This window comes from Nannospalax galili, unplaced genomic scaffold, assembly GCF_000622305.1.
Source record: "Nannospalax galili isolate Female #2095 unplaced genomic scaffold, S.galili_v1.0 scaffold347, whole genome shotgun sequence".
Taxonomy (NCBI): Eukaryota; Metazoa; Chordata; class Mammalia; order Rodentia; family Spalacidae; genus Nannospalax; species Nannospalax galili.
In genome coordinates this window covers 248,363-260,112 of record NW_008355793.1, presented here as the reverse complement: position 1 = coordinate 260,112, position 11,750 = coordinate 248,363, and positions in this window count along the sequence as shown.

Sequence of the window (11,750 nt, the reverse complement as noted above, 5' to 3'; positions counted from 1 at the left end):
AACCCAGCATAGAACTGGGAAAATGAACAGCAGGCCCCAATCTTATACAAAGGAATATTGACAACTGATTGCTGCTCGATGAGGAACAGCTGACCCTCCTAAAACAAAGACCTGTAGATATGCTGACTAGATTCACCAGAAGGGCAAATAGTGAGGAACGGCTGGGGGTGCCAACAATACAGCAGACAATAACAGGGATATCAGAATATAAGGGCTCTAGTGGGGGGGAGGGAGGCTATGGGAGGGTGCTATCTGGGAAGAGGGTGTAAAAAACAAATAAATAAATTAATTAAAAAAATTAAATTTCAAAAAAATAAAAAAGGTGAAATTTAAAAAAAGAAAGCATCCAGAAAAGTAAGAAGAAACATAAAATTACCTTATAATTTCCATTCTTTGTTTTTTATGATTAAGATAAATCAGTTTCATGAAAAGAAGTTCATACTGGGGCTGGAAAGATGAATCAGTGTCCAGACTATTGTTGCCCTTGTAGAGGACTTAGGTTTTGTTCCCTGCATGCCAATGATAACTAACAACCATCAGTACTTTCAATTTCATGGGTTTTAAAATTAATTTCTGGCCTCCATGGGCATTGTAAGTTAGTTCCATCAGTCTGGTACCTTTAATTACCATGTGCTATGTAGATAAAGCTTGGGTTAAAAAAAAAAACAAATGTTCACAGACAAACCTTGACTCAATATATAAGGACTAGATTTTTCTTTTACTAGTTGACTAAACTATGACCTTAGAAATTTTAATATTATGTGTGTATTATTTTTGTTTCATTCTTTATATATCATAAAAAACCTACAGAGACTTCATCACTTGCTTAGGCTTTCTCATTTTTTCTGCCTATTTTAAAACATCTCCATTCTCATATCCTTTTAACATCTTTTACACTCTCACTTCCTTTTTTAAATAATTATGAGACATAATAACATTAAAAACTAAATTTTTCCATCTGTTGTAAGCATTTTTTTTCCTGGGGATACTACAAAATGCTTATTCCCTTTTAGGATTCTTGTGTTCAACCAATTTTTGATTAAAGTTTTACTGAGGAACCAATGAATATACTGAACTTACTTACCCAGAGTACTGAGGGGTAGCTGAAGTGTATGAATGAACTGGCACACCTTTTCCAAGTGTGGATTAACAGTTCTCTTCACAGCCTTCACCAGATTATACACTTTAGCCTTCTCCAAATCGATGAGACCATAGGTGATTAGGACCAAATTACATACAATTGGCTGGGAAGAGAGGCTGGATACTCCGGTGAGGGTCCAATGACCCTGCTTGGCCCACGTTTAATGAATGAGCACAACCATCAACAAGCCCAATTGTGATGATGTTTAGTGATCAGGCTCAGCTGAAGTTATGATGATGGGAGTTATTTCTTGCAGAAGAGACTGCTTTACAGCATTATCTCAGTAATAAACATCGAATTTAAAAAGAGTTGATCCACAAAAGAGGGAGAAAATATGTCTTTTATTTCTCTGTGTCTGTGTTACTTCTCTTAGTATAACAGTTTCTAGATAAATCCATTTGCCAGCAAATTTGATTATTTCATCTTTCTTTACTGCTGAATAGAACCCCATTGTGTAAATATACCACATTTTTGTTAACCACTTGTCAGTTGAGGGGCAGTTACATTGCTTCCATCCCTTAGCTATTGTGAAAAGAACAGCAACGAACATAGTTGTACAAGTGTCTCTACAATAGATGAGGCATTTAGGTATATGCCAAGGAGTGTTATAACTGGGTCATATGGTAGGTTCATTTTTACTTTTTTAAGTAAATGAGCATTCTACTTTTTCCACATTCTCGCCAACGTAGTTGAGGGGCAGTTACATTGCTTCCATCCCTTAGCTATTGTGAAAAGAACAGCAACGAACATAGTTGTACAAGTGTCTCTACAATAGATGAGGCATGTAGGTATATGCCAAGGAGTGTTATAACTGGGTCATATGGTAGGTTCATTTTTACTTTTTTAAGTAAATGAGCATTCTACTTTTTCCACATTCTCGCCAACATATGGTATTATTTGTTCTCTTGATCCTAGCCAGTCTGATTGGGGTAAGGTAATACTAGAGGGTGGTTTTCATGTGCATTTCCCTAATTATTTAAGATATTGAACAGTGTTTGAGGTGTTTCTTAGCCATCTTTATTTATTATTTGAGAACTCTCTTTTTAGATCCTTAGCCCATCTTATAACTGGGTCATTTGGTTTCTCACTTCTTTTTTTTTTTTTGAGTTCTTTATATAGTCTGGATGTTAAACCCCTGTTAGATGTGTCACCGGTGAAGATGTTTTCCTATTCTGTTCATTGTCTTTTCAGTTTTTTTTATTGTTTCTTTTGCCATAAAGAAGCTCCTTAGTATAATGAGGTTCCAGTTGTTGATTGCTGAACTCAATTCCAGAGCAAATTTTGTCTGATTTAGAAAATCCTTTCCTACACCTATATATTTTAAGCTACTGCCAATATTTTCTTCTAATAGTTTCACGGTGTCCAGTTCACATTGATGTCTTTGATTCATTTGGAGTTGCCTTTTCTAGAAAGAAAAGGATCTAGTTTCATTATTGTATACGTGGAGATCCAGTTTTGCTAGCACCGTTTGTTGAAGATGTTGCTTTTCCTCCATTGTGTGTTCTTGGCAACTTTGTTAAATATCAGGTGGCTAAAATTGTGTGTACTCAGGTTTGGGTCTTCAATCAAGTTCCATGGCTCTATGTGTCTATTTTTATTCCAGTACCATGCAATTTTAATAACTATAGCTTGTAGTATATTTTGAGACCTGGTATAGTAATCCCCCCAGCATAACTCTTTGTGCTCAGGGTTTCTATGGCTATCTAGGATCTTTTATGTTTCAGTATGAATTTAAGAACTTTTTTTTCTAAATCTGTTAAGTATGACATGGGGATTTTGATTGGGATTGCACTGAATCTATACCTTCTTTAAATTTTTAAAATTTTCATTGTAGAAACCTTTTGTGTCTTTGGTCAGATATTTTTCAAGATATTTTATTTCTTTTTGCAGCAATTGTGAATGGGAGCATTTCCCTGTACTCTTACTCCAATTGCTTGTTATTGGTATATACAAGGCTACTGATTTTTGTAGATTGATTTTAAAATCTGCTAATATACTGAAAGTGTTGATCAGTTCTAAGAGTATTCTGGTGGAAACTTTGGGATCTTTTAGGTACAGTATCATATCAACTGCCAAAAAGGATAATTTGACCTTTTCTTTTTGAATTAGTCCTCCTTTAATTTTCTTCTCCTGTCTTATTGCTCTAGCAAGAACTTCAAGTGCTATGTTGAAAAGGAGTGGAGATAATGGTCATCCTTGAATGGATCCTGAGTCTAGTGGGACTTCTCCCAGGCTTTCTCCATTTAGAATGATGTTGGCTGTGGGTTAGCTGTATATACCTTAATCTCTTTCATACTTTATCCAATTTATTAGTGAAGCTTTTCTCTGAGGTTTCAGTTTGACTTCCTGAGTTTTTCATTTCAAGTTTTATTTCAATGTGGGTTTTCCAAAAATATTTTTTATATTCTAATTTCACATCTTAAATAGCTTTTTAAATTAATTCACTTGGGTTTTTCACAGTCTTTCCTTAGTATTTTGTTGATATCTTTTATGAGTTCCTTGAATATATTTATTACAGTTTTGAATTCATTCTCCTATGTGTCAGATAAGCTGCTTTTCTATGGAAGCATTATGATAAGGGTGGGAATTTCTAGAGGAGATACACCATCATGGCTATTCATGTTGTTTTGCTTTCTGTAGAATAACCTAAGAATATGGAGTTAGGTATGTTTTGATTCTTTATTTCTTGGTATGGATATCAGAACTTGGCTTTGTTTTGTGGGTATTTGGTTCTTTGTTTGGTGTTACCCCAACTTCTCGGATATGGCCTAACTGAGTGGTGACTGGTGTTCAACCTTGAGGCCAGTCTATGTTGATTTAACTATAGTTGTTAGCTGTGGTTTTAGTTCAGCTATTGATAGGTGTGACTTCTATGCCTCAGAGAAAACCTGTGAAATCCATAATTTCATATGTCTAGTTTCCTTACCATGTGGAGAACACTCTAACCGCAGGTGTCTGAACCCTTTGGTGCTAACAATGTTTTCAAATTCTTTTGAGATGTTCTGCTAAGTCTTAGGGGTAGAGTTTGCAGTGCAGACGCATCTCTTAAGGTTGAATTACTTAATTTATTTTCCACATTTTGACAAGTTGTGAACATTTTAGTAGTCTCCATCATTGCAAAAAGAAGCTTCTTTGATGCGTGGTGAAAGTTACATTTGCCAGTGAATAGAAACATAAGTATTGAAGAGTATAGTACAAAATTAAGTTCATCTAGGAAAGTGACAGTAGAAGGATCTTCTCTAAGTACGTAGTCTAGCCAACCACGTGTACTTGGTCATGTTTTTAGTACCATTCATTGATTTCCTTCCTGAGTAGGACTTAAGTCCAATTAGCATCAATTGTTTACCCCTAATATAGAACTGCCACTATTGCACTAATAGAGATGATTTGTTGTACACATTATTGTGATTCAAAGATTTACTGGTGGATAGGACAATCTTTTTGTATCTAATCGTTGAAATTGGGGTGTTAAGTTTTCCATGTAGAATTTTATTAATTCATATTTGCAACAATTCTACAATGTAGATATTATAATGTTTTAAATATTAAATTTTAACATTTGTGTGGACATTTGTATTGAAGACTTTATTTTTAAGAACAATTTTAGGTGAACAGAAAAATGGAGAAAAAATGCAGAGATTTACTCTGTCATTCCCATATGTTCCTGCATAAAATATTAACATTACTGTGAATATGATTCACCAGAGGATTATCTTGTTTTTATTAGTTTTTACAATTGATAATCTTACATTAATACATCATTAGCATAAATAGTAAATACTGAAATCCATTATTAATGTTCTTTTCATTATTTTACAAAAAATATTCTTATTTATTTCTCCAGTGTATTTTTATAATACTGAAATGAAAAATATTTATAGATTTTTATTCTTTAAGAATTTCATATATGCACACTTGGAAATATGTTTATCTATTGACCGTATTCCTTTTTTGCCTCCCCCTCCTAACTTCATGCACATTTAATATTTCACTGTCTTCTTAGTACTGCCTACATGTGCATGGATTGGCACACATTTATTAGAACTCTGGAATCCTACTAATGGCCACACCATCCAAGATTATTCTTGTTCCCCCAAGAACTATAAGCTTCAGTAGATTTTTAATAAGTGATAGGGCCTGGAGAACATCTCCCCTATCTGTGCTGGACTTTTAGTTGGATTGATCTTGTGCAGGTCATATACAGAAAGCCACATATGCTGTTCTGTATACTGAATGCAAAAGCCATATCATGATCATCAAACAGTATTTCACAGAACTTCTTGCCACCCTCCAGCTCTTACATTCCTTCTACCTTATTTCCATGATGTTTCCTGAACATTGGCAAGAGGTGGGAGTGTTGATGAAAATGTCCATTTTGGAGTTGAGCAATCAGTATATTCCTCATAGCACTTTGGCTAGTTCTATATCTCTGAAATGACTGTTGCTCATTTTAAAAAGATGCTTATCTAACCATCGTTGTGACAGTCTAGGTCTATTGGTATAATCATATGCATATATGTTGAATAAAATTTGACAATATGGTCATAGAAAAATAACAGCAACTGGCTCTAACCTAGGACCTATAACTTTTTGGCCATGGGAATTTTACAATAAGACTCAAAGAATTTCCTCCTGCATAGTAGGCCTCAAATTAAGTAATAACTAGTTAATAATACTAAAATTGTCATTATACTATTGTACTACTATACCCTGTATGTCAGGTCCATTTGATATGTTATTTAATTCAGAATTCTATCATTTTTTGTTCAGTTGACCTGCCTATTGGAGATAGTGGGTTACTGAAGTCAACAACGATCATAGAGTTGGGATTAATTTGTATTTTATAGTCTTGCAGTACTTTTTAATGCAATTGGATGCATCAGAGTTTGGTGCATATATTTTCATGATTGTAATATCTTCTTGGTCAATTGTTCCATTAATTATAATGAAGCGTCCCTCTTTATTTCTTCTGAATAGTTTAAATTTGAAGTCTATTTTGCCGTATATTTGAATTTCAACCTGTACTTGTTTCTTAGTTCCATTTCCTTGAAATATTTTTTCCATTCTTTCACCCCAAGGGAGAACCTATACTTGAAGGTGAGATGAGTTTCCTTAAGAAAACAAAAAGATGGAATTTATTTATTTACTAGCTAGCCCATGTCTTTTGACTGGGGATTTAAAGCAATTAATACTTAGAGTTATTATTACAAGATGTGTATTGGTTACTGTCTTTTTAATTTGCTGTGTTCTTGATTTTATTTGTGTTTCCTTAATTATACCTCCCTTTCTGTAACCTCTAGAGTAGACTCATTCCTATCTTCACTCCTTTGTATAACTTTGAGTATTTTCTGTAGGACTGGATTGGTGGACACAAATTCTTTCAGTCTAGTTATGTCATGGAATATTATTTACATTTGATTATGGCTGGTAGTTGTGTTGAGTAAAGTATTCTGAATTGGCATCCATGGTCATTTAGTAATTCAGTAATTTGCTCCAATCTTTTCTGTCTTTCATATTTTGCGTTAAGAAGTGAGTTGAGATTCTGAAGCATTTCCTTTATATGAAACTTGTTTTTCTCAAAGAGTTATCAATACTCCTCTTTGTTCTGCAAATTTAATGTTTTTTATTTTTACTTTTTTTTCGCTGAGCTTTTAAAATTTCATACATTTAATGTTTTTACTCTAATATACCATGTGCACCTTCTGTTCTGGTCATGTCTAATCAGTGTTCTATGTGCTCTCTTGAATTTGTGTAGGTAGGTCTTTCTTTAATTTATGGAAGTTTTCATCTGTAATTCTCTTGAAGATCTGGTCAATGCCCTTTGCCTGAGATTCTTCTCCTTCCTGTATGCCTATGACACATGGATTTCATCTTTCATGGTGTCCCATGTTTCTTGCATATGCCATTCCTGTGTTCTTCTATATTGTCTTTGCTTACAAAGTCCAGTCCATCAATTTTATAATTTAGATATTCTGTTTTCCATTTCACCTGTTAGGCTTGTCATTCTTTCTCCTGTTGTTTCTAATTGACTTATTTAGTTTGTCAATTCCACACTCATTTCAGCTTGAATTTTCTTCAGTATTTCTAATTTTTTGAATTCACTTTTTAAGTCCTGAATTATTTGTGTTTCTTCATTCAGCCTCATATTTTTCTTTTGTTAAGTTTATATCTATTCTTTTTCAGTTCCCTAAGTTGTTTATCTGTGTTTTCTTTAAGGTCTTTGATTATGTCTATGACATTTAAAAATTCTCAGTGTTGTACAGTTCTGTAGGACTAGAGATTTTGTTGGGGAAATATCTTAGTTTTTCAGATTATGTGTTTTTGCTGCCATTTTGGCATATTGATTTCTTTTGTTGATTGTCTTTTTGGAAATTGTAATCTTCCTTTGTCCAAGTTTGTTTCTGTTTATATTGACAATATAGGGTTTTTTTGCTGTTGTTGTTGTTGTTCTAATATGATGAGTTAGTTGGTGTGTGCTTTATGTTCGAAGAGGGTGGGAGGCTGGTCTCAGTTGTAGGATGGACTGTAGTAGGCAGATCAGGAAGAGGCAAGAGCAAGATGTGAGTGTGGACAGCCTGTGGAGAGTCTAACCCAAGAATCTGAAGAATTGACCTAGTCAGGGCTCAAGAGATCAGTGTGTAGTTGGCAGGTCTGGGTCCAAGGCTAAGAGGGGGACAAGGTGCAGGCACGTGGCAAGGGTAGTAGAGGTTTAGGCTGAAGGGAAATCAAGACCAGGTCATTTGTATTATGATCAAGTTGATCTTTAAGCCAGGCTTGAATGCATAAAATCATTAGCTATTCTTTTCTTTGAGATATCAACCATATACAGGCCTGAGGTGCCTTTTCAATTCTCTGTGAGGAAAAAAAGAACATATTTTCTTTTTCTCCCCTCATGAGTGCCCATATGAAAAGACAGTTATATTTATTTCATTTTCCTCACTGAAAAGAACTGAGTTGTCAGGCATCTCATCCTTCTTTATGAGTCACCACAAAGAAGATAAAGCCTATTTGGATTATTCAATCTTAACAATGTAACTTCTACTATAATGTCCTATGAGTTTTATAAATTATTAAAATGAAATTAATTAATTGATTTTTTTTCTTAGTTCATCTGATTCTATCTGTGTAGGAACCATCATCTGTAAAACCTTTGGAGTTTGTAGTCTGTTTCAGGTAATAAGAAAGTCAACAAACATGGAATGACTATGTAATTTAAGAAAGGACTTGGCTCCTTTTTTGTATTTATCTTAAATTTCATTATCCACTTAAACATTCATTAGACATTTTATTAAAATGTATGATTTGTCAGTAACTGTTGTGTTTTAAAAACTATATAGGAGGAAATTATGATACCATTTGGAGGTTTTGAAGAATGCTATTACTATACCTGTCTAGATCAGAAATGCCACATTATAATTCGCCACAGGTTATTGTGGATTAACTACCTATAATGTAGAGAATGTCGTTCATAGAAAATGACTCCTAAAAAAAAACCTGGAAAAGGACAATATCAGAAATCTTACTCTCTTTATCCTACCTATCTAATTTTAACTGGAAAATGAGTTTTAAGCATCATAACCATGCAGAAACAAATAGACAACAAGCATGGACCAAAGGAGTTTGGAGAGTAAAACACTATTCTTTAAAAACAGGCCTGGAGATGTAGGACAGAAAAAGCATGAACTGAGAGCAACCATGTCTGGTGTCTGTAGCTTCAAAAAGTTGGTACATTATATTTACTTCCACTAGTCTCTTACACCATTTCAAGCTCTGGAGAAAAGCTCTGGGTGTAGGGCAGAATTACCCAGAGGACTTAGACAGATTCAATAAGAGGTGGTTTCTTTAGTACTATTTTTGAAACATTGTGAGTTTTGTAACTCATAAATTTGCTTTGATGATGCATTAGCTCCAATTCCTTTATGCAAATTCATTAATTGCCATATATGTGGATGAGATTTAGGAGACAAAGATATCCTGAAAGTGAAAGCAGAAAGAAGACAAAGTGAAAGTTTAGAGCTTATTCCTTTCAATTTGGGCCTGGTGAAGATAAATTCCAAAAAAAGAACAAAATTATCAATGTGTACCAGTGCAATCTCTAAAGAAATCCTGGGTGTCCTTGTCATGAGACTTAGAACTTGTGTGTGTGTGACTGGGATGCTCTGTAATTCTCTTCTTCCTTGTACATTAAATAGTATTGATTTATAAGTTCAGAATAGAGAGTCTCTTCCTCACATTGAGAACCAAAATTTTATGTTATTATGAGATACTACATTACATTTATGCATAAATAAAAAGAGACTGACTCAGAGGATGCATTAAGGGAAGTTGGATATTAGAATTCATGAAAAGCAACAGTGAAGATGTAGAATACTAGGAGCAGAATTATTCAAGATGGGAACAATGTGGTGGCATAGAGAAACAGAGGGGTTCAGAGAAGGGACTCATAAAAATTAAGGTATATTATAGTGTACGGTATAGTCATAGGGAAAGCTAATATATTTAAACAAAACATTTAAAATTATAATAGGAGGAGAGAGTAGAGCTTGTATGTGATGAAATAAAATAGGAAGGAAATAATGTTGTTAAAAGTTTAAGTGTGCACAAGGGCACAGGGATGGGGAGAAGAGAAGTTGAAAGGGAATTAATCAAATTTGAAATATATGAAAAAGCCTTATTGAAACTTTGTACTTTGTAAGCTAATTAAAAAATATAATTCAGAAAGGTGTTTCAATAAAGGTACCCTTCATAGGTGTTCAATACTGCTCTAAGGTGACATGGATTAATAATTGAAAATCTCAGTGGTAGGCATGAATACCTTCCTAAATGTTTTTGCTCATGGATGCCCCAGAAGTTTCCAAATAAGTCAGGGTATTGCTATTGTTCATCAGGTCCACTAAAACTAGAGAATAAGACCCTATTGCTCTAGGCACCACACACTTTTGTTGGAGGACGAACTGACCTGAAAACTTCCACCTTGCTCCTTAGTTTTCATAGTGCTGGAAGGTGCTGTGCATGCTGCTAGGAAGAAAAGACATCACAATATTACCCAGCATTGGACCATGTGTGCTGTAATACCAATGTGCCAGATAAAGTTTGCCACTGGTATCAATATTATTGCATATCTCATGGCTCTCTGCCCAGATTTGAGGCCTACTCTATAAGTGGAAATTCATGTCTGATATTGCAAATCTGATCAAAATCCTATGTATCAAGAGATCTTAAGCCCCGGGGAAAACCTACCACTAGTATTTTCCAAATGGTCATGCTGTCAGAATGCCGTCCTGGTCAGAGAAACTTCTTTGTGAATTGGTTAATATGGAGATTCATCACTGGTCAAATTGCTGAGAATAACAGTCTGTTTCACTGAATTTTCCCTTCCCCCTTTTTGAGAGATGCAATCCCACATCATCTGAGGTCCCAGGTCCGACAAACTGACATAAGACATTCTATTAGGATTTTAGCATGGTTTATATGATTCCTGGAAAGGGTGACTTACACAGCCTAAGTTCCCATTGTCCGTCTGCTATATTTTGACTAAGCTTTGAGATCCACAATACTACAGGCTGCTCTTTGGCGCCATGCCCTGCCCAAAGTTTGTCAGCTGTCCATGAACTATCTAGCTCTGTGGGTCCATACTGGAACCCCGGCCCCCAAATGGTCCATGCAGGCTCGGTCCACAGGCTCACCAGGTTTCACCACATCAAAAGGGTGCCAACTTTTCTTCCTTTTTCACAGTGTGCTAGCTTCTCTCTGATTCTCTATACTCACGCCCTCTTTTCCTGGGAGGATTCATTTGCCCAACAACGTCAATATTAAGCTCTAATTGAAACATATTCTCCATGACATAAGGCACATGGAACATTTCAGAAAGGAAGATAGAAAGAATACTAGAACCAAAGCATGGGGAGGATTTCTGTGCAATTATCTCTTCAGGACATGGCATGACTGTTGCACTCGAGAACTCACACCATTTGAATTTACCATCATAAGACCTACAAGAGATCAAGACAATCAAATTTCAAACACTGATGGAGGGAGAACCCATGATACCCCACCCAGAGCTGAGTATCTATTGCCAGTTGAGGTCAGCTGAGGACGAGTGCTTTAAATTTGTTGATGTGACTTCTGGTAGATAACCATACTTCAGTGGATTGACCCAGTACATATATTATGGACACATAGGCAGCAAAAAGAAGATTGAATGGAATATTTTTAACAGATATTCTCTGCATTTTGATCATTTGTGAAAGCATGTAGGTTATATATGGCTGCTGAGAGAGGGAGAGTTTGTTTTTCCAGTGATTAGCTTCCTAAGAGGTTATCCAATCCCAAGAGGTTGTTGCTAAACACATACACACATGTATCCCTGAGTGGACTCAGAATATGGTACATTAATACATGTATACACATATATGCTTGTATAGGTAGCAATAATATTACAAGAAATTATCATGAAATTAAGAAATTGACAGAGCATATGGGTGGGGAATTTTGGATGATTTTGAGGTGAAGAGGGATGTGTGGGTGAAATAGATGGAAATATAGTAATGATGTGTGAAACACTACAAATACAAAATATTACAAAATATAAAAGAAGGGGAGGAGTTAT